The sequence below is a fragment of the Cervus canadensis genome, chromosome 11 (assembly GCF_019320065.1).
Source record: "Cervus canadensis isolate Bull #8, Minnesota chromosome 11, ASM1932006v1, whole genome shotgun sequence".
Taxonomy (NCBI): Eukaryota; Metazoa; Chordata; class Mammalia; order Artiodactyla; family Cervidae; genus Cervus; species Cervus canadensis.
In genome coordinates, this window is record NC_057396.1 from 72,180,136 (window position 1) to 72,205,151 (window position 25,016).

The 25,016-nt window shown below is 37.4% G+C and overlaps 2 pseudogenes; one reads left to right on the forward strand and one right to left on the reverse strand.

Annotated features, from left to right (window-relative positions):
• Window positions 1–4,598: 4,598 nt before the first annotated feature.
• On the reverse strand, window positions 4,599–7,942 carry LOC122449342 (annotated as a pseudogene).
• A 10,099-nt stretch (window positions 7,943–18,041) lies between these two features.
• On the forward strand, window positions 18,042–18,978 carry LOC122449448 (annotated as a pseudogene).
• The last annotated feature ends 6,038 nt before the right edge of the window (window positions 18,979–25,016 follow it).

The following is a 25,016-nucleotide window of genomic DNA, read 5'->3' on the forward strand; positions in this document are numbered from 1 at the left end:
CAGGAGACCTGATGGTACAATTCCCATATGAATGCTGGCAGGGTGAGACTCAAGAAGAGCTAATGTTTAGTTCAAATCTGAAGGCAGGGAAAAATCTCAATGTCTCAACTCAAAGGAAGTCAGACAAACAAAGAATTTGATCTTTATTAGTCTTCTTGTGTTATTTAGGCACTTGATGAGATCCACCCACATTAGAGAGGAGGATAACCTGCTTTACTCAATCTACTGATTCAGTTCAGTTCAGCCGCTCAGTCGTATCTGACTCTTTGTGACCCATGAACTACAGCATGCTAGGCCTCCCTGTCCATCACCAACTCCCGGAGTTTACTCAAACTCATGTCCATCGAGCCAGTGATGCCATCCAGCCATCTCATCCTCTGCCATCTCCTCCTGCCGCCACTCTTTCCCAGCATCAGGATCTTTACCAGTGAGTCAGTTCTTTGCATCAGGTGACCAAAGTACTGGAGTTTCAGCTCCAGCATCAGTCCTTCCAATGAATATTCAGGATTGATTTCCTGTAGGATTGACTAGTTTGCTCTCCTTGCAGTCCTAGAGACTCTCAACACCACAGTTCAAAAGCATCAATTCTTCAGCTCTCAGCTTTCTTTATGGTCCAACTCTCACATCCATACATGATTACTGGAAAAACCATAGCTTTGACTAGATGGACTTTTTTGGCAAAGTAATGTCTCTGATTTTTAATATGCTGTCTAGGTTTGTCATAGCTTTGCTTCCAAGGAGCAACCATCTTTTAATTTCATGGCTGCAATCACCATCTGCAGTGATTTTGGAGTCCAAGAAAATAAAGTCTCTCACTGTTCCCATTGTTTCCCCATCTATTTGCCATGAAGTGATGGGACTGGATGCCATGATCTTAGTTTTCTGAATGATGAGCTTTAAGCCAACTTTTTCACTCTCCTCTTTCACTTTCATTTAGTTCTTTGCTTTCTGCCATAAGGGTGGTGTCATCTTCATATCTGAAGTTATTGATATTTCTCCTGACATTCTTGATTCCAGCTTGTGCTTCATCCAGCCCAGAGTTTCTCATGATGTACTCTGCATATAAGTTAAATAAGCAAGGGTGATATACAGCCTTGACATACTCCTTTCCCTATTTGGAACCAGTGTGTTGTTCCTTGTCCAGTTCTAACTGTTGTTTCCTGACCTGCATACAGATTTTCAAGAGGCAGGTCAGGCGGTCTGGTATCCCCATCTCTTTCAGAATTTTCCAGTTTGTGGTGATCCACAGAGTCCAAGGCTTTGGCATAGTCCATAAAGCAGAAGTAGATGTTTTTCTGGAACTCTCTTGCTTTTTCGATAACCAACGGATGTTGGCAATTTGATCTCTGGTTCCTCTGCCTTTTCTAAATCCAGGTGGAACATTTGGAAGTTCACAGTTCATGTACTGTTGAAGCCTGGCTCGGAGAATTTTGAGCATTACTTTGCTAGCATGTGAGATGAGTGCCATTATGTGGTAGTTTGAACTCCCATTTATCACCACCTGATTACTAGACCCATGAATCACAGCTATGGTATAAACAGACTGTACATTTGATGCTGATTGAGGGCATATTGGTGTTCTGGAAACCCTAGCTGTAGCTCTCTAAGGTGTTGTCACCTATCTGGGCATGAAAATGTCTTCAAAAGGCCATCCCACAATTTTATTAATCCAGTTGTTTCTAGAATGCTGTCAAGTTTTTCTTTGCTGTTTATAACTTGCAAATAATTCTTGAATTCTAACCTCCCATGCTATCAATGGGCAGGGTTTCCTAAATGTAGATCCTAAAATGGAAATTTTATGGAAGTGATTTATAAGAAGGGATTGAGTGAAGTGACTATGGTAGGGGAGGAAAGGGTGTGGTCTAAACTAGAGTCTGGTTTCAGCCTGTAGTCATGGGACTACTGAACTGGTTCTATCTTGAGGCAAGAGGATCAGCTGGTGTTGTAATTTTCTGTTCTTTTTTGAGAGTTTTTCAGTCAATCCTAAGCTCTGAGAACACAGGGCTCTTATCTGTTTTTATTCACCACTGAACCTTCAACTATCAATGTTTTCTGATACTTTGTGTTCAAAATTATTTACTGATTAATGAATCAGAAAGAATGAACAGAGAATATCCTGAAATTGCTTTGTGTATAGATGAGATATTTTTAAAAAGCAGTTTTTATTTAATTTTTTTCTTTTTATATAGTTTTTATTGATATGCAATTCACATGCAATGCACCCATTTTAAGTACACAGTTTGACAAATTTTAACAAGTGAATACATCCATTATACCACCGATTACACAGTATAAGAACATATCTATTAACTTTGTAGTTCATTCTCAACCCACTGATGCACCAAGTAATCACTGATTTACTTTCTGTCACCTACAGATTAGCTTTGCCTTTCTAGAGCTTTATATAAATGTAATAATTCAGTATATTATCTTTTGCATCTGACTTCATATTATTCAGTATAACATTTTTTAAAGAGATCCACGTTATTGTTTGTAATTGGTTCATTTTTATGTGGAGTAATATTCTATAGTATGAATGTGCTATAATTGATTTACCTATTTACCTGTTAATGTGTATTCATGTTATTTCCAGTTGTTCACTGTTAAGAGTAAAAGCTGAAAAGCAGTTTTAATAATAAAATGTTACTGAAAATTAAACTGACAACCAGAGAAATGTAAATAGCTTTTATGTATAGGATAATTAAATCTTGCTGAGATGTGGAGAACATCAAGATAAACTATTTGCTCAAATGCTGATAGTCTTAGTTCTGATTTTTTCCTCATCCTCTTAGTTTAAAGAAAAAAATAAAAACACACGATTTTCCTAAAATTTTTTACTAGAATTTTTCTTAGATTTTCAATAAGATAGGAAAGAGTTCTCTAGACTTCAGTACTTTTTCCCCTGCATTTTATTGACATTTTACTTTACTTTATGCTTTTATTTATTCATTCAGTATTCACTGTGGCCAGAAATTGTGCTACCTTATAGAAAATATATTATATGGCAGGCAAGTGATTTATGGGGTATGACTGCAAATATTTAATAAATAGAAATTTATTGAACCTGTCTGATATTAAGATTTTTTTTATTTGAGTCACCACCTTCTCTGATATTTTTTAGCATAAGATGAGAGCATGAGCAATACTAAATATTCAGAAGTCCACAAGGAAATTAGGAATATGATGCAATCTTTATTACGTTGCTTCAGAAGTTCAATGGCCCATTAGTTTTGGAGCTTTAAAATGGTTACACTCATGTTATAGGGAACATGTTACTATCAACTATGACATATCAAAACGATCAGAGTATTAACAAAAATTTACTGAATTTAGTTAATCAGCTGTCAATCACAGCTCCTGGCTCAGTAAATACTAGCTAGCAATTAGCATACCTTTTTATGATCATTGCTTTGCAGTTAAGGTTATGGTCTGAGAAATCAGTCAAATTCTGATTATTGATTTTTTTAAAGAATTAATTATTTTCATTGAAGGCTAATTACTGTACAATATTGTGGTGTTTTTTGCTACATCAGCATGAATCAGCCATGGATGCACATATGTCCCCCCATGCTGAACCCCCTCTCACCTCCCTCCCCACCCCACCCCTCTGGGTTGTTCCAGAGCACTGGCTTTGGGTGCCCTGCTTCATGCATCGAACTTGCACTGGTCATCTATTTTACATACGGTAATATGCATGTTTCAATGCTATTCTCTCAAATCGTTCCACCTTTGCCGTCTCCCACATAGTCCAGAAGTCTGTTCTTTACATCTGTGTCTCTTCTGCTGTCTTGCATATAGGGTCGTTGTTACCATCATTCTATATTTCAACACACACACACACACATACACACACACACACACACACACACACACACACACACATATACATGCACTAATATACTGTATTGGTGTTTCTCTTTCTGACATACTTCCCTTTGTAGAAGAAGGGAAGTTTCACCCTCCTCATTGGAACTGATTCAAATGTGTTCTTTTCTATAGCTGAGTAATATTCCATTGTGTATATGTACCACAACTTCCTTATCCATTCATCTGCCGATGGACATCTAGGTTGCTTCCGTTTCCTAGCTATTGGAGACAGTGCTACAATGAACTTTGGGGTACCTGTGTCTCTTTCAATTCTGGTTTCCTTGGTGTGTATGATTACTGACTTATTAATGTATCTGTTTTGATACCTTCCTCTTTCTGTCAATTTCTTCCCTTGGGATAGCAGCAATGCCTATCTCTTTAGATTGTTACAGAGATTACTGCTTAATACCAATCAATTAATATTTACCATTTCTGCCTTTTATTAGAAGGAAAGTCTGTGAACCCATATTTGTGGTTGATGCTACTAAAATTAAACCCCAATCTGGGTAGAATTTTCTAACTATGGAAAGAGTGATGTTGGGTTAACTTTTTCCTCTTTTCTTGCAGCTTTTCTCCTCCCCTCAATGTAGAATCTACAATTTTTAACAGTTTATTTTTTTACCCCTTAATTGGTACTTGCTTAGCTCATCCAAAGTGTCCTTTTGACATTTATGTCAATTGAATCAATATTGGGTTCCAGGTGTATTCATTTGTCAGCTGGAATAACTTTCCTACTGCATAAATTTCCTAATGGCATTTCTCAAGGTATAGATTAAGGGATTTAACATGGGTGCTATGATAGTATATAATACAGCAACTGCTTTATCCATAGGTAACGTAGCGGCAGGTCTCATGTACACAAATGTGCAAGGTGCAAAGAATAAGACAACCACTGTGATGTGGGAGACACAGGTGAAGAGGGCTATGCATCTTGCAGCGAAACTGAAGCTTCTTAGAGACCAAAGGATGGCCAAACAGGAGACTAGCAAAAGAAGGAAGTTTGACAGACAGACTAAACCACTGTTGTCAGCAGCAGAGTCCTAAAGTGTGGGTATCAGGGCAGACAAGACTGAGCAAAGGGTTCAGGTCACACATAAAGTGATCTATGACATTAGGGCCACAGAAGGGTAATTGGAAGATGAAAAGGATCTGTATGAATCCATGAAGAAAGCCTCCCGCCCAAGCCACTCCTACTAGCAGCCACACACTCACCTGTTCATGTTGGTTGTATAGTGCAAGGGCTTGCAGATGGCCACATAGCAGTCAGAAGCCATCACAATGAGCAGGATTATCTCAGCATCTCCAAAGAAATGTTCCCCAAAGATTTGAGTCATACACCCATTGAATAGGATAATCTTCTTTTCATACAGTGAGTCTACAATCAATTTGGGGGGTACCTACAGAAGAGTAGCAGGCATCAGCAAAGGAGAGATGGGCCAGGAAAGAGCACATAGGGGACCCCAGGATGGGCTTGCCTTGATGGATATCATGAGCCCATTAGCTATCATAGTTCTAAGTTCAGTTCAGCTCAGTTCAGTTGCTCAGCCATGTCCAACTTTTTGCGACCCCATGGATTGCAGCACACTAGGCCTCCCTGTCCTTCACCAACTCCTGGAGTTTATTCAAACTCATGTCCATTGAGTCGGTGATGCCATCCAACCATATCATCCTCTGTCGTCCCCTTCTCCTCCCGCCTTCAATCTTTCCCAGCATCAGGGTCTTTTCAAACAGGTCAGTTCTTCACGTCAGATGACCAAAGTATTGGGAGTTTAGGCTTCAACATCAGTCCTTTCAATGAATATTCAGGACTGATTTCCTTTAGTGTGACTGGTTGGATCTCCTTGCAGCTCAAGAGACTCTCAAAAGTCTTCTCCAGCACCACAGTTCAAAGCATCAATTCTTCTGTGTTCAGCTTTCTTTATAGTCCAACTCTCACATCCATACATGACTACTGGAAAAACCATAGCCTTGAGTAGATGGACATTTGTTTGCAAAGTAATGTCTCTGCTTTTTAATATGCTGTCTAGTTTGGTCATAAATTTTCTTCCAAGGAGTAAGTGTCTTTTAATTTCATGGCTGCAGTCAACATCTGCAGTGATTGAGCCCCCCAAAATAAAGTCTGTCACTGTTCCCATTGGTTCCACATCTATTTGTAATGAAATGATGGGACCAGATGCCATGATTTTCATTTTTTGAATGTTGAGTCTTAAGCCAGCTTTTTCACTGTCCTCTTTCACTTTCATCAAGAGGCTCTTTAGTTCCTCTTCACTTTCTGCCGTAAGGGTGGTGTCATCTGCATATCTGAGGTTATTGATATTTCTTCTGGCAATCTTGATTCCAGCTTGTGCTTCATCCAGTCCAGTATTTTGCATGATGTGATATATTCTGCATATAAGTTAAATAAGCAGGGTGACAATATATAACCTTGACATACTCCTTTCCCAATTTGGAACCAGCCCCTTGTTCTATGTCCAGTTGTAACTGTTGCTTCATGACCTGCATACAGATTTCTCAGGATGCAGGTGAGGTGCTCTGGTATTCCTATCACTTGAAGAATTTTCCAGTTTGTTGTGATTCACAAAGTCAAAGGTTTTAGCATAGTCAAAGAAGCACAAATAGATGTTCTTCTGGAACTCTCTTGCTTTTTCAATGATCCAGCGGTTGTTGGCAATTTGATCTCTGTTTTTTCTGCCTTTTCTAAATCCAGCTTGAACATCTGGAAGTTCTCAGTTCACATACTGTTGAAGCCTAGTTTGGAGAATTTTGAGCATTACTTTGCTAGCATGTGAGATGAGTGCAATTGTGTGGTAGCTTGAACATTCTTTGGCATTGCCTTTTGTTGGGATTGGAATGAAATCTGACATTTTCCAGTCCTGTGGCCACTGCTGAGTTTTCCAAATTTTCTGGCAACTTATGTCCTTGTTTGGCATCTTATATCCTTTTTTTTCTCAGTTATAAAATTATAATAATAATATCCATTTAATAGATCATCACAATAATTGATAGAGGAAATATGTACTACACAAAAGAACTTCCAATTGTTTTTGTGACTGTATACACTATGGGATAGGAAGAATTAACAGTTGGAGCAGCAATACAGAGAACCATTTAATCATGCAATAAGCTCCAGAATCATCATCACCAATTTTACTCTCAAAGAAGCAAGAGAGACCCATTTTATCCATAACGGTTTTTCTCAGATAGAGTCCTCATATTTGTGCTTGATGGAAAGACTGATGATTTATGTCATTAATGCTTGTAATTTCCCATTTTGTGTATGTGAAGTATATTTAAATTTTTCTTTAATTGTCGTTGATAGTTTTATTACTAAAGGAGGTGTCTATGGCAAAGCATTGTTCTTGGTATCAGAGAAGTGAGCTCTTACAGTTTGCTTAAATTCCTTAAGCCTCAAAATTGTCAACTTTCAAGTTAAGTGGATGATATTATTTTTTGGAAAATTAGAATGAAGGTGGGATATTTTATTATTAATATTTTATCTGAAAAGTGTTGAAAATATGAGCACTATATATGGAAAGTGACAATCTATAATAAGCATCATCACTATTGTTAAACTTACCTTAGCTCTGTTAAATGATCTTAGTGATGTTTGGGGAGAAACTTCTCATATTCAAAAAACAATCTCATATTCAAAATGACCAATTCTTATTTTAAGTAACTTTCAGTATGAAAAATGTCACACTTGGTAAGAGCTTAATCATATAGCTAGCTGTCAAATGAAGAGTTGCTAACAAAATTTTTACATTGAACATGTGCACTTGTTTTGGGTAAATTGATTACATCTCAGAAAACCTGTTAATAAAGAAAGCCTTAGAAATCTAAATCTTTCCACCTAGTATAAAGTCTCAAAAATTCTTCACAGAAAACCTGTTTGTAACCTCTATTCTTGTTTGAATTTAGAATGGGTTCACTTGCAGCACAAAAGAGAAATTATCTTAAATAAAGGTCTCTGATTCCACAGGGCAAGAGGCAGAGAGTGAGGAGGAAGTATATTCAAATGGTTCGCTCTGCTCATGATGAATCTTACTTTGGAGAAGTGAATTACAAGACCGACCATTTCCACCTTGTCCTTTATTACTATTTAAAGAGGTTTCCACGGAGTCCAGGGACCTTGTCTTGCAGCTGCTGTTTCTCTCCCAGGAGTTAATCATCCCTGTTTAATGGAAAGACTTTGTCCTGGAGCAGATATTCTGGAGAAACATGTTTTCGAATCATCCATTCTTGAATGGGCAATTAAGTTCTCTATACTTGGAAACTTAGCATGTGGGAGTCCTCTTTACATGAACCTAGATTGTTAAGAAAACTGAATATCATATGAATAGTAAGGTGGCATAATTCCAGTGTGTGGACCTGTGATGTAGTTTCACCATCGAATCAAGTCATGGAAGAGTTCCTATTTTCTTATTAGGAATGTAGTCTGCTAATATCTTAAAGTGCAAGAGAAAGAACCAATCGGGTGAAGATGTGTTATTCACGAATGGCTTCTTCCAAGTATTTGCTTATAGGATAAATTTTTTAAAAAATAGTTAATTAAGATAATTAATTCCTGGGAGGATAAAACCTTAGATGGAAAGGTTTATCCTTTGATATTCTCATAATCCTCTCTAAATATTAAGGCTGAGGAAGAAGCTGTTTTTTCATTTTAAGAACAGAATAAGAGGAGCTTATTAATTATCAGAAATATTTGTGTTTCTTGTTCTGTAGCCATAGACTAGGAGCTCAATATCAGAAGATTTCTCTTAGTTCATAAGACTTTGGGCTTCAAATTCAACATAGTATTTCCTTTTCCTTTGACTTGACTTTCCAAGGCATTGGAGTTTTGAAATGCTTACTGAATCTATTTGAATAAATTTGTGTCATCTTGACATTCTCTGCATCCTGTTGAACTGTCCAATCAGTGGGAACTTGAGAAATATACATGCTGTGACGTTGCATGCGTTGGTTATTTCTTATTCCTGAATACCTTGGGCATTCTCCTTAACTATGTAGGCAACTACAGGAGGTGAACTAGAAATGCTGATTTATAAACCAATTTTCACATTTCCATGTTCTTCAAGGGTTTGCAATTAAAATCATTAAAGCTTTATTTTCTGACAATTTATGGGAGGTTACTTTTTATATGGTTTAGGATATTTTACAGAAATATTTGTTCTCCTCACTGTATATTAACTCAGATGGTAAAAGGATCTGCCTGCCAATGCAGGAGACCTGGGTGTGATTCCTAGGTTGGGAAGATGCCCTGGAGAAGGGAATGGCTACCCACTCCAGTATTCTTGCCTGGAGAATTCCATGGACAGAGAAGCCCAGTGGGCTATAGTTCATGGGGTCGCAAAGAGTCAGATACAACTGAGTGACAAATTCACACACACACACACCATTTTCCTGTTTTAAAGTTGATGTATAGTTGATTTATGACATCCTGTTAATTTCTGATGTAAGCAAAGTGATTCAGTTATATCATATTATTTTCCATTATGATTTATTACAGGATATTAAATATATTTCCCTGAGCAATACAGTAGGACCTTGTTTTCATCTATTTTATATATAGTAGTTTGTATCTTCTAACATCATTGTATCTGTTTTTATGTTTGTATCATACTGCTTGATTACTATAGCTTTGTAGTAAAGTTTGAAATCAGGAGTGTGCTACTTCCACTTTGCTCTTGCTCAAGACTGCTCTGGCTATTCAGGGTATTTATATTTTCATATAAATTTTAGAACTTTTTGTTCTAGTTCTGTTAAAAATAGCATTGGTATTTTGGCAGAGATTTCATTGAAACTGTAGATTGCCTTGAATAATATTGTGATTTTAATAATATTAATTCTTCCAATTCATGAACATGATATATATTTCCAAGTGTTTGTATAGTCTTCAATTTTTTTCATCAATTTATTATAGCTTATCAAGTCCAGATCTTTACCTCCTTAATTAGATTTATTCCTCGGTATTATACTCTTTATCATGTGATTGTAAATTGGATTGCTCTCTTAATTTCTATTTCTGATGGTTTGTTGCTAGTGTGTTGAAGAAACGCAACAGATTTCTGTATATTAATTTTGTATTCTGAAACTTTACAAATTCAATGATGAGCTCTAGTAGCTTTTCAAAGATTTTCTATATATTTTGTATTTTCAGCTTCAGTGACAGTTTTACTTCTTCCTTTCTAATTTGGATTTCTTTTATTTCTTTTCTCTGATTTCTATGGCTAGAACTTCCAACAAATAATAACTGTGGCAAGAATGAACATCCTTGTCTCTTTTCCTTATCTTAGAGGAAATACTTTCTGAGTATACATAGTATATAACATTATACACTGAGTATAATGTTAACTGTGAGATTATCATGAATGGCCTTTATTACATTGAGATATGTTTTCTCTCTGCCTACTTTCTGAAGAGTTTTTGTCACAAATGGGTGAAGAGTTTTGTCAAAAGCTTTTTTCGCCTATACTAAGATGATTAAATAATTTTTATTCCTCAATTTGTTAGCATGGTATATCACATTGATTGCTTTATTGATACTGAACTATCCTTATATCTCTGGGATCAATAATATTTGATCATGATGTATTATCCTTTCAACTTATATTGAATTTAGTTGCTAATATTTTGTTGAAGAATTTTCCAACTAGGTTCATCGGGATATTGGACTATAATTTTCCCTTCTTTTGTGATCTCTTTGTCTGGTTTGGGGTGATGCAGGCCTCACAGCATGAGTTCAGAACCATCCCTTTCTCTGTAAATTTTTTGAAATAGTTTCAGAAAGACAGGTGTTAACTATTCACTAAATGTTTGGTAGAACTTACCTGTGAAGAAATCTGGTCCTGGACTTTTTCCCCCCCAAATTTAAACTGTGTGTTAGTTGCTCAGTCATGTATAACTCTTTGTGACCCTGTGAACTGTAGACTTCCAGGCTCCTCTGTCCATGGAATTCTCCAGGCAAGAATACTGGAGTGGGTTGCCATTTTCTCCTCCAGGGGATCTTCCCAACTTGGTAATCAAACTGCCTCTACTGCAGGCAGATTCTTTACCATCTGCCACAGTAGCTTTATTTTTTTCTAAATTATGGATTTAATTTAATTACTTTTAATTTATATGATCATATTTCCTGTTTTTACTGGTTCAGTCTTATAGGATTGTGCATGTCTAGAAATTTATCCATTTCTTCTAAGTTGTTTATTTTATTGGTGTATAATTGTTTGTAGTAATCACTGATGATCTTTTTTGCTTTCTGTGAGGTTATTTGTAACTTCTTATTTAAAATTTTTTTGTTTTTATTGATTTGGGCCTTGATGAGTCTAGCTAAAGTTTTGTCAATTTTGCTTATTTTTTTTAAAAAAATCAGGTCTTAGTTTCATTTTAAAAAAAAAAAAAAATTTAGTCTCTTTTTCCATATATTTCTACTCTGATCTTTATGATTTCTTTCCTTCTATTAACTTCGGGATTTGTCTATTTTCTTTTTCTATTTCTTTTAGGTGAATAGTTAGATTGTTCTTTGAGATTTCTCCTCTTTCCTGCTGTAGGCTTCTATTGCTCTAAACTTCCCTCTTAGAACTGCTTCTGCTACATCCTGTAGATACCTGGAGGAGGGCGTGGCACCCTGCTCCAGTCTTCTTGCCTGGAGAATCTCCATGAGCAGAGGATGGTAGGCTATGGTCCATAGGGTCACATAGAGTCAGACATGACTGAAGTGACTTAGCATGCATGCATAGATTCTAGGTCATTTCATTTTTGTCTTAATTTGTCTTCAAGCATTTTAAAATTTCTTCTTTCAGTGGTTCATTGGTTGTTTAGTGTCAGTTTTTTTCCCCCTATAGTTGATTTCTAGTTTCATAGTGCTGTATCCAGAAAAATTTCTTGACATGATTATACTATTATTACTATTTTACCCAGTTCTCCATCCACTGCATAGCCATACATTTAAATATAACAGCTGTATCAAGTTGTATAACATGTGACTTAAACCCTCTCCTCTAGGCTTCAGAGTATTTGCTAAAAATATGTGTTGCACTGTCCTGAAGATAATACATGTGAGCAAAATTTGAAAAAACCTGTTTGCCTAGGTAGATTTCTTTTATTGAATGACCAATAGAATTCCCAAAAGTCTAAAATAGTCAGCAAGAAGGCATAAGGTGATATCTTTCTATATTTCTACACCAGAAGTGTTGGTAGAATTTTAACCTCCATTTGTTCTCCAACTCTAGATATCACACTGATAGAAAATATATCAAGTCACAAGGATCCTATAGATAGCACTAGTCTTGATGTGTTTATAGTACAAGTGAGACGTTGACTCAGAATCTTACCCACTTCTGGTGACCTTAGTTAGTGAGGAAATGTTTTCAGAGGTATGCAACCTCAATGAAAACCCATGGAGTTGTTCACATAGTGTTAACTATCTTTTATGTCTCGGTTCATGATACCCAATGGCTTATATGAGAGTTGCTTTCTCACCCAAATTTCCAACCAGGAATGAAAACTGTTACTACATTAGTTAAAAGTTCACAGAAAAGAACCAATCAGGTGAAGATGTATTGTTTGTGGACAAATTCTCCCCAATATCTGTTTCTAAGGCAAGTGTTAGAAAAAAAAAAATGAGATAATTAATTCCTAGGGGGACAAAGCCTTAGATATTAATAGAAAAATCAGTCCTTTAACATTCTCAGTATCATCTTTAAATACTAAGATTCAAGAAGAGGCTATTTTCTTATTTTAAGAGCAGAATAAGAGGAGTTTATTAAGTAATGAAATATTTGTATTTCTTGTTGTGGAATGATGAATCTAAGTGCTAAAGAGCCAAAGATTCTCCTTAGCACCTAGAAAGTTTGGGTTTCAAATTTATCATAGCATTTTATTTTCCTTTGATGTGAATTTCCAAGGCACTGGAGCTTTGCAAATGTGTGCTGAATCCGTTTGAATAAATCTGTGCCGTCTTGACATTCTCTGCTTCCTGTAGAATTGTCCAGTCAGTGGGAAGATTTGAGAAACATCCATTACATGACATGATGCTTGAGCAGCTACAAATAATGATTGTTTCTTATTCCTGAATACACTGATCATTCTTCTTAAGGACAGAGGCCACCATAGTAAGTTAACTAGCACTGTTGATTTTTAATCTGGTTTTTACATTTCCATTTTATTCTAAGGTGTTTAGAGTCAAAATCATTAAAGTTTTCCTTCCTGATATTGATGGTTTTAGATGTTTTAGGATATTTTACAGAAATATTTATTATTCTTACTGTTTATGGGTTTAACTGTAATTAATAAGGGATAGGTTTATGATTTATGGATTCCCATGGAGAATCCATGGGAGAGAGAAGGACAGCATTTGGATTCTGTTATTGAAGAAAAAGCTTAGTTAAAAAACCGAGATCCAAAGAGAAAATGAATTAAAATATGTCATTAAAAATGTACCCTCTGCTGTGATTGGGAGTCTTTATTAAACTCCAAGCTCAAAGGCTATTTTATTCTAATTCTATTCAAACTTGGTGGATCTTGTTAGATCTTATTTTTGCTTCAGTGGATGTGGTCCCAGTAGCATGATTGAATTTCTGTTCCTCTGAACTGGACTTCCCTGGTGGCTGAGTGGTAAAGAATCCACTTGCCGAAGAAAGAGATGCAAGAGATGCAGGTTTGATCCCTGGGTTGGGGAGATCCTTTGAAGTAGGAAATGGCAGCCCACTCCAGTGTTCTTGCCTGGAAAATTCAATGGACAGAGGAGCCTGGTGGACTGCAGTCCATGGGGTCACAAAGACTTGGACATGGCTGAACACACACACACACATGACCTTAGACTTACATCTTTTTCTTATAGAGTCAAAACAGGTATTGCTAAATATGAGAAATGAAAGCTAATTCTTGTTGTCACCTTGTGGTGATTTTTTTTCCTTGTATACACTCACCTTAAGGTGTCTGAACAGAGTAAGATGTGGTGCTATGGGAAAAAAGGTACTGTTTTGGGCTTTAGAAGACTTGGATTCTTGTGTTCTACTAATCAGTTAGCTGTGTTTCTCTCTGGGTCTCAGTTTCCTCATCTTTAAAGAGGATCAGGACATTTGGTCCCATCACGTCATTACAAATAGATGGGGAACCAATGGAAACAGTGACAGATTTTATTTTCTTGGGCTCCAAATCACTGAAGATGGTGACTATAGCCATGAAATTAAAAGATGCTTGCTCCTTGGAAGAAAAACAATGACCAACCTAGACAGCATATTAAAAAGTAGAGACACTACTTTGCAAACAAATGTCCATCTAGTCAAGCTATGGTTTTTCCAGTAGTCATGTATGGATGTGAGAGTTGGAACATATCACAGCACTGTTTACAATAGCCAGGACATGGAAGCAACTTAGATGTCCATTAGCAGATGAATGGATAAGAAAGCTGTGGTACATATACACAATGGAATATTACTCAGCTATTAAAAAGAATACATTTGAATCAGCTCTAATGAGGTGGATGAAACTGGAGCGTATTATACAGAGTGAAGTAAGTCAGAAAGAAAAACACAATACAGTATATTAACACATATATGTGGAATTTAGAAAGATGGTAATGATGGCCCTATATGCGAGATAGCAAAAGAGACACAGATGTAAAGAACAGACTTTTGACTCTGGGAGAAGGCGAGGGTGGGATGATTTGAGACAATAGCATCGAAACATGTATATTATCATATGTGAAATGGATCGTCAGTCCAAGTTCGATGCATGAGACAGGGTGCTCAGGGCTGGTGCACTGGGATGACCCTGAGGGATGGGATGGGGAGGGAGGGTCAGGATGGGGAACACATGTACACCCATGGCTGATTCATGTGAATGTATGGCAAAAACCACCACAATATTGTAAAGTAATCAGCCTCCAATTAAAAAAAAAAAAACAAACAAACCAGCCAGAGACAATATGTAACTGAAGAAGCATGGCTGTGATCCAGTTAAATTTTATTTATTGACTGAAAAAAAAAATAATATGCATGAAGTAAAAAAAAAAAAAAAGAAAAAAAAAAGAGAGAGTTGGAACATAAAGAAAGCTGAGTGCAGAAGAATTGACTCTTTTGAACTGTGGTGTTGGAGAAGACTCTTGAGAGTGCCTTGGACAGCAAGGAGATCAAACCAGTCCATCCTAAAGGAAATAAGTCCTGAATATTCATTTGATGATTTGATGCTGAAGCTGAAACTCCAACACTTTGACCACCTGATGCAAAGAACTGACTCATTTGAAAAGACGCTGATGCTGGGAAAGATTGAAGACAGGAGGAGAAGGGGACAACAGTGGATTAGATAGTTGGATGGAATCACCGACTCGATGGACATGAATTTGAGCAAGCTGCAGAGTTGGTGATAGACAGGGAGGCCTGGCGCACTGCATGCAGTCCATGGGGTCTTAAAGAGTCAGACATGACTGAGGGACTGAACTGAACTGAATTGATGATATGATAAAATGCAAAGTACTGGGAGATTTTTTGTACACAAAATTTTAGGTCTTGTCCAATCGACCCTGGATCCCATTAACATCTTTCACTGTATTTCATAGGTTAGCGAAAGAACGGCCATGGATTTCCTGTGGTCACCAGTGGCCATGTCTAAACTCTGGCATTGCTGATTCCCAGAAGTAAGCTGGATTCCTCCTGGAGAGGCACTCAGTAGTGAAGAGCTAGAGACAGGCATTCTGGATTTGAATGCAGTCTTCTCTGTTAGGTTATCCATCATCATTACTTTGGGCAAGTCATTCATCTTCTGTAACCACAGTTTCTTTTTTACAATACAGACAACAGTACACCAACCTCACAAGGATCATTTTGAAGACCACGTAGATGTAAAGTATAGCATAATGCCTAGTACATTGTGAAACTCAGCAAAACTAACAGTTATTATAGGAATGCCATGGTGTAAAAAATAAATCTCTGCATTCTATAAAGATTAAGAAAAAGCAGACTTATAGTTAAAGTGTATTAACCAATGTTTGAGTATATTGAATTTAAGCAAGTAACAAAGATTTCCCTGCTTAAGAAGTAGTTTGTCTGCTGAAGTTCTTACCTCTCAATTGCAGTCTGGGTGCCATTTTATTGAAGGTCAAGATTATTTTGCTGTCCATAACTTTTGTCCATTTCTCATTTTTCCAAAATTATGAGTATTAGAGAATACGAGTGAAAATAGGAACAGAATTGGTCTCTGGACTAAGACAAAAAAAAAAAAAAAACACCCTGAAAATTATCCTGTGTTTGGGTCTGTCAATTAACAGAGGACATCAAAAATGTGCACTGAGTTTGACATAGGCCAGGTTGTTTTGTTTGTGAGTTGGTTATTGTGTTGTGTGGGATAAAAGGAGCTGATATAAACTGTAAAAGAGAACTGTTTTAAAACTAACTGCTTCAAAGTTTGCAAGAAGCTGAGGTAATAAGTGAAATAATGAGAACGAATGAGTTAAGTTCAGGATTTTCTGTCTGATTTTGATCATGAAATCCAACCTTTGGTGCAGACCATTGGGAAAGCATAAAAATATACCAGTTGGTTCTTGGTTCTCCCAGCTGTCATCTTCTCTAGAGAAGAGTTGGCAATTAGAAGTGCACACAGAATTTCTTCTCAAGTGTTCTTGTCCCTGGAAGGATTCTCTGATGCCCTGGGCTATCCAGAAGAGAGCCCACTACCCTGGGGCTTGGAACTCTAAAGCTATCTTCTCAATGAAGACTTTGTGGGATCATCTGGAAGAGTTCCCTGGTGCAGAGAATCTGGGGCTTCCCTGGTGGCTCACATGGTAAAGCATCTGTGATGCGGGAGTCCTGGGTTTGATCCCTGGGTATGGAAGATCCCATGGAGAAGGGAATGGCAACCCACTCCAGTACTCTTGCCAGGAAAATTCCATGGACAGAGGAACCGGGTAGGCTACAGTCCATGGGATCACAAAGAGTCGGACAAGACTGAGTAACTTCATTGGAAGAGTTACCTCATTATGTACATTGCCCACTTGTAACATAGGCAATTCATTTTACCCTTCATTGCCTTTTTGCTTTAAAAATAGATAAATATAAAGAGAATAATGAAATCTTAGTTATTGTAAAATGAAAAGATTAATAATGACAATACTTAGTTGTATGCATGTTGTTAAGTTACTTCAGGCATGTCCGGCTCTTTGTGACCCTATGGACTGTTGCCCACCAGGCTCTTATGTCCATGGGATTCTCCAGACAAGCATTCTGGAGTGGGTTGCCATGCCCTTCTCCAGGGGATCTTCCCAACCCAGGGATCAAACCTGGGTCTTGATGTCTTTTACGTCTTCTGCATTGGCATGCAGGTTCTTTACCACTAGTGCCATCTGGGAAGCCCACTTAGTTATATATATTACCTTAACTATATATATATTACTATATGTATTACCTTAACTATATATATATATTACTATATGTATTACCTTATTGACTTGACTAATACATGTATTCCTCATCAAGCAAATTGAAATAGACTTTGCATTAAAGTGATCTGGTTGATGACTGAGACTAGGCTTATTACCTGTTAGTATTAATGACATATGTTAAAACTAGTGATCAATAATTTTTAGATGGTAGACTGAAGACAGTATCTAGGATGACTAAAAGTGGTCCATGGGGCAGCTCAGGCAGACTTACCCCTGCCCTGATCCTCTAAAGCTATTAGAGTCAGTGAGGCCCTCATTCTACGTTCATTTAGTGAGCTGATAGCAACAACTTTATGAACACATTAAAGCAACCTCCTCAAATATTAATATATTCAGATCATATATTTTGGGGTCCCACAATGTGCCACTACACAACTTCCTATGTTTCTTTTCCCATACATATACCATTTAATTAAAAAAATTCATTGTTTCAACCTAAGGCCTCCAAGGGAAAAAAAAAAATAACATGTAAGTTATATTTATTTTCCAATTAAAATTAGTAGTGCAAGCTCCAGAATTTTGAAAACTATTAAAAAATGTAAAAAAAAATCTAAGAGAGTCAATTAAGAGAAATTTTGGTGCATGGGTTACTAGACAGTTTGGGGAAAAGAAGGAATCATTTGTGATATTGTCAGAGTACTGTTAAAAGGTAGTATTTTGTAGTAATTCATTCTTTTATATTCCCTTTTTCTTTCTTTCTTTTTTAAAGGTAAAGTGCTCCTTGCCAGAGTTTTTTATTAGCCACACCACATAGATGGAGAATGAAAGGAATGTGACTGTGTTCATTCTAGTAGGTCTTACACAGAACCCCCAAATGCAAAGAGTAGTGTTTGTGGTGTTTTTGGTCTTGTACATGATAACCCTCTCAGGCAACCTGCTCATTGTGGTCACCATCACCACCAGCCAGGCTCTGAACTCCCCCATGTACTTCTTCCTGACCCACCTTTCCTTGATAGACACAATTTACTCTTCTTCTTCAGCTCCTAAGTTGATTGTGGACTCCCTTCATGAGATCAAGACAATCTCCTTTAATGGCTGTATGGCTCAAGTCTATGCAGAACACACTTTTGGTGCTGCTGAGATCATCCTGCTGACAGAGATGGCCGATGAGCGCTACGTGGCCATCTGCAGACCTCTGCACTACATGCCATGGTGAGCGCAGGCTGTGCCTCCTCCTGCTGGGGTGGCCTGGACCGGAGGATTTCTCCACGAAGCGTTCAGATCCCCTTTACAGTCCGGCTGCCTTCTGTGGCCCCAGTGTCATAGACCACTTCATGTGTGACTTGTACCCTTTGTTGAAGCTTGTCTGCGTGGACACCCACATCCTTGGTCTCTTTGTTGCTGCCAACAGTGGGTTCATCTGCCTGTTAAACCTCCTCCTCCTGTTGGTCTCCTATGTGGTCATCTTGCGCTCCCTAAGGGCTCACAGTGTGGAGGGGAGACGCAGAGCCCTTTCTGCATGTGTCTCTCACATCACGGTGGTTGTTTTGTCTTTTGTGCCCTGTGTGGTTGTGTATCTTCGCCCAGTCGACACTCTGCCCATTGATAAAGCTGTTGCTGTCTTTTACACTATGGTGGCCCCTATGTTGAATCCTTTAATCTATACTCTCAGAAATGCTGAGGTTAAACGTGCTATGAAGAAACTCTGGAGAAAGAAAGTGACTGCAGATAGTGATTAAAGAGATTCACTGAGCTTTATAGATAGAAGTAAAACAGATAATCTCATCCAATCCTCTTGATCTATAGATGAATACATTGACTCTAAAAGGGACTGAATAATAACTGCAGATAGCCCTGAATGATGGAATAGCCTGGCATGCTGCAGTCCATGAAGTTGCTAAGTATTGGACTTAGGGACTGAACAACAACTTAAGCACATACCTTGGTTAGACTGGAATCCAGGTTTACTTTCTCCCATCCCAGACTCTCCTCATCACAACTTAATGCTTTTTAATCAATATTTATCTTTTATATGATTATCTCAAATGTCTTCAGAAGCTACAAGCTAAGAACCTAGAATATTGGATTGGTATTCAAATTGTCTTATGTAACATGGAGATGGTGGTTACTACTGATTATTGAAAATAAAATGTTAAAAACATTCATTTGTTTTGAACTCAATATAAATTCTTTTGTGGAATTTTCTTGTTCGTTGAATCTTTGTTGTGCAGTGAAAAGAAATAGTGTTTCTCAAATGCTTATAAAGCTGGCATTGTGTTTGTTATTTTACATATGGTATCAGTTGAAGTCCAGCCAGGAGACAGACCACAGTGCAGTTTGAATAGAAAGACTTCACATACAATAAATGATTGTATCAGGGTATTAACTACAAAGAGCTTCCTTGGTGGCTGGGTGGTAAAAATTCTCTTCCCAGTGCAAGAGACATGGATTCGACCCCTGGGTTGGGAAGATCCCGGGAGAAGGAAATGAAAACCCGCTCCAGTACACTTGCTTGGAAATCCCATTGACAGAGTGGCCTGGTGGACTACAATCCATGGAGTTGCAAGAGAGTCAGATACTACTTAGTGACTAAATGAAAACAGCTATTAATTATAACAGGGTGTAATGAGCTCTCTAAAGAAGGACCTGGGGCTGAGAGATGAATTTGCAAGGAAGTAACATATTTAGAATGTTGGGATTCTAGTCTTATGGAGAAGGTGTAGTTGTTGCCCATTGAATGGTGGAAAAATTTAACTGGATTGCCTTGGGCAAGAAATAATTCACGATGGCTGAAGAGAGGCTGGCAGGCATGAAATGTTTCTGGGGCTGGCGAGATGGAGCCTTTCACTGCAGTGCTGGCTGGCTGGGGCTCATGAACAAGGAACTATGACCTTGAGTGGCGAGCAGAAAAACCCATTTTGGGTGTAGGTGGAGCCAGGTTGGCAGAAAACACAACCCACTCCAGTATTCTTGCCTGGATAATTCCATGGACAGAGGAGTTCGTGGGCTACAGCCCATGGGGTTGCAGAAAAGTCAGATAACACTGACCAACTAGCCGAGTGATCACTGATCTCACTAATCCTTCCAGTAAAGATGCACAGACTGAGATGAGCAATCACTTGCAGGCAGTTATTTTAGAACAGATTTAAGCATCTTTGCTATTTAAACTTTTAGCTCTGTAACAGAATAAAAAAAATGAAAAGAGAATTTATCAGAATCTGTTGCATGCAGCTGAAGCTGCTCAATGCAACTAAATAGAATATGAAATTTTTAAAGGTATGAAAACAACTAATGGGAACTAGCATAAAATTTTGGGAATTTGAACAAAATCTGTACTTTAATTAATAATACTGTATCACATGTTAATTTCCTGTTTTTTTTTTTTACAGCATAGTATTTCTCAGAATTGGATCAAAAGTTTCAAGCCTCATTAATTTTTTTTAATCACTAAGATAATACACTTTCTAGACTTGTAGTAGTAATAGTAGATGGCAGAATAAATGAAACTATTATCAAAATTTTTAGTGAATTATTCTGTTAGAAATATTTTCTAATTTTCCTTCTTATGGATTCTTAGATGGGCTTCTTAGATGGCTCATCAGTAAATTATCCACCTGCAATGCAGGAGACCCAGGTTCGATCCCTGGGTCAGGAAGATGTCCTGGAGAAGTAAATGGCAACTCATTTCAGCATTCTTGCCTAGAAATCCCATGAACAGAGAAGCCTGGTGGGGTATGGTCCATGGAGTCACAAAAGACTCGGACACGACTTACAGACTATACAATAACAACAACGACTCCTTAGATCCCCCCATCATTTAAAGGTGAACATTCAGTTTCCAGAAACATGGGGTTTTAAAAGAAACTTTGATATTAATTTCTTGTGTAAATGCTTTCTTCTCTGCAATCACTCCCTGTACTTTCTCAGTCTTTCAAGTTTCCTGAGGCTTTCAATGGTTAAGTCAAAGATCTCTTGGTGAATGTCACATTGCACTTGCAGTTATGTGGGTTATTGTCAAATATCTTTTAATATTGATTTCTAGCATAATTCAACACTTATAAGAGAACAGACTCAGTATGATTTCAATTCTTTTATACCATGAAATTCTTGCACCTTGTTTTATGCCTCTGGATATCTTCCAGTGTCTTCTGGTTTATAGTCTATGGGAACTTGAATAGAATTTGTATTTCACTGTTGTGTGAAAATTGTATAAATCTTTATTATATTGAATTGGTTAATAGTGCTTTTCATTTCTACTTTGTCCTACTTTTCTGCCTATTAATTCTATTATTTTTTGAGAGCTTGATAAAAAGAAAATAAAATAAAAATCTAAATTTATCTGTTTAAAAATAATTGTAATTTATAGTGGAACTATATGTAATTTTGCTCTGTATTTTCTAAGTCTCTTGTAAGTGTGCTATCACACTTTCATAATTAAAAAAAAGATAAAGACTAACTCTACCAAATATCGTTGAGGATGTGAATTAACTGAACTTTTATACATTGCTGTAATGTATACATAAAATGAAAATTGATACAGGCACAAAAAGCTTTTAACTCTGAATTGTCATGGATCAGTAAATATGTGTGCGTGCTAAGTTGTTTCAGTCGTGTATGACTCTTTGCTACCCTATGGGTGGTAGCCCATCAGGCTCTTCTGTCCATCAAATTTTCCAGGCAAGAATGCTGAAGTGAGTCGCCATTTCCTTCTCCAGGGGATTTTCCTGACCCAGGGATCAAACCCATGTCTTTTACATCTCCTGCGTTGTGGGTGGGTTCTTTACCAGTAATGCCACCTGGAAAGAAGTGTAACACTCTTCAAAGTATAAATGAAGGGTCTAGTCTTTTCTCCATCGTCAAAGAGCTTATAGAGTCAGAGTTTGGCACCAGGATAGGGGCAAGCATATCTAGAGAAGGCGAAGCTTTGGAAAAATTTGAAGTAGATAGTATCCAGGGACAAAACCGGAAATGATATCCAAAGGTGAATGAAATTTCAACATGGCAGAAAGGCAAAATCATACATAAGTCAACAAGATAGATAACAGACACCAAGCCACACAAGATGCTTAAGAGCAGTGGGAAAAAACTAGAACTTGGAGAATTTTATGGTGCGGAACTCTGTGGTGTTTTCCAACTCATTCTATAATTGTAAGGAAATTAATAATAATGCCAGTTGGTACAGGGACAAGGTCAGTGAAACTGGTGTTATTGGTTTTAAACCTTCACGTAGATTCCCACTGAGCATGATCAGATGGGCCCAGGGGTTAGTTAAGCAGCCTTAACAAATGGTGTCTCTGCTCAGCTGACTCAATGGACGCGAGTGTGAGCAGACTCCGGGAGGTGTGGAGGGCGGAGGAGACTGGCGTGCTGCCGTCCACGGGGTGGCAGAGAGCTGGACACAGCTTAGCGGCTGAGCAACAGGAATCACAACAGCCACGCCACGCTTCGTTGCTTTTGTTAAAACACTTCGTTGCCTATGTTGAACGTTTTTTCTTCGTAATTCCATTTCTTATTTCACAGGGAAATTTTAATTCTCATGAAAAACATAAAAAGCTGTTATTTTATCAGATACATCTCATCTCCCTTTGCATCTAAGCATCCATGTTGCTCAGGCCATCCTGTTTCCATCATCAACTCATTTCTGCATGGTTTTTGTACTTTGTCATATTGCTAATCATTGCCATCAACAGTCAGAGATAATGTCATTCATGTTCATGATTTTTATGAACGGTTTGGATTTATGAAGATAAAAGTCACAAACACTGGTACTCTAAGTATAGACATTATATTATATAACAATTTAATCATAATTTTCTTCTAACATTTTAAAATGAAAATAATTTTTTTATATGTGGAGATACATGTATAATATTTATTTTTTCATTAGCCTAACTTGGAGGCACACGTTTCTACAAATCCTTATAGTTCTCATAAGAACTATACCTTTGCATTAAGTTTTGAGATTGAAAGTATGAATCCTCCAACTTTATTCTTCACTTTTCAGATTTTTTTTGTTTTGTTTTGATTATTTGGGATTTCTTGCAATTCCATATGAAACTTCTCTACAATTTCACACAAATTTTAGTATTTGCATTTCCATTTTTGCATAAAATGGCTTTTGATAAAGATTGCATTAAATATGCACTCTAGGGGATATTGTTATCTTAATTATATTAAGTCTACAAGGCTATGAATACAGGGTACGTTTGTATTTACCTGTGCTTAGTCGCTTCATTCGTGTCTGACTCTATGCAGCCCCGTAGCCTGTAGCCCACCAGGCTCCTTTGTCCAGGGGATTCTCCAGGCAAGAATACTGGAGTGGGTTGCCATTTCCTCCTCCAGGGAATTTTCCTGACCCAGGTATCAAAGCTGTGTCTCCTGAGTCTCCTGCATTGCAGGCAGATTCTTTACCCACTGAGTCACCCTATGTCTTCTTTAATTTCTTTTAGTGATTTTTTTAGTTTTTAGTGTACAATTCTTCCCCCACTTTGGCAAATTTATTCCTAAGTATTTTATTGTTTCTGATGGTACTGTCAACATACTTATTTTCTTAATTTTGTTTTTAGACTATTAATTCCTAGTATATCAAAATATAGCTTATTTTGTATTAAAGCTTATAGTTTCTTCGTGTGTGTGAGGATCCCTCAGATTTTTTTTTCTTCATAATAAGATCATGTCATTTGTTAGTATAGTTTTACTTCTTCCTTTCCAATTTGTATGCCTTTTATTTCTATTTCTAGTCTAGTTTTTCTGACATTAATCTTCAGGAAAATATTAAATAGAAGTGATGAAAGGGAGAATGTTCTGATTTTATGAGGTAAGCTTTCAGCTTTTCACCATTAAGTATGAGTCTTAGTTATGGGTCAAACCTTTCAGATATGTCCAGGACTGGAAAAGGTCAGTTTTCATGCCAATCCCAAAGAAAGACAATGTCAAAGAATGCTCAGACTACCGTATAGTTGCACTCATCTCATATGCTAGCAAAGTAATGCTCAAAATTCTCCAAGCCAGGCTTCAGCTGTACATGAACCTTGAACTTCCAGATGTTAAAGCTGGATTTAGAAAAGGCACAGAAACCAGAGATGAAAATGCCAACATCTGTTGGATCATTGAAAAAACACGAGAGTTCCAGAAAAACATCTACTTCTGCTTTATCAACTATGCCAAAGCCTTTGTGTGAATCACAACAAACTGTGGAAAATTCTTAAAAAGATAGGAACACCAGACCACCTGACCAGTTTCCTGAGAAATCTGTATGCAGGTCAAGCAGCAACAGTTAGAACTGGACATGAAACAATAGACTGGTTCCAAATAGGAAAAGGAGTACATCAAGGCTGCATATTGTCGCCCTGCTTATTTAACTTATATGCAGAATACATCTTGAGAAACGCTGGGTTGGAGGAAGCACAAGCTGGAATCAAGATTGCCAGGAGAAATATCAGTAACCTCAGATATGCAGATGACACCATCCTTAAGGCAGAAAGTGAAGAAGAACTAAAAAGCCTCTTTATGAAAGTGAAAGAGGAGAGTGAAAAAGTTGGCTTAAAGCTTAACATTCAGAAAACTAAGATCATGGCATCCGTTACCATCACTTCATGGCAAATAGATGGGGAAACAGTGGAAATAGTGGCTGACTTTATTTTTCTGGGCTCCAAAATCACTACAGACTGCAGCCATGAAGTTAAAAGATGTTTACTCCTTGGAAGAAAAGTTATGACCAACCTAGACAGCATATTAAGAAGCATAGACATTACTTTGCCAACAAATGTCTGTCTAG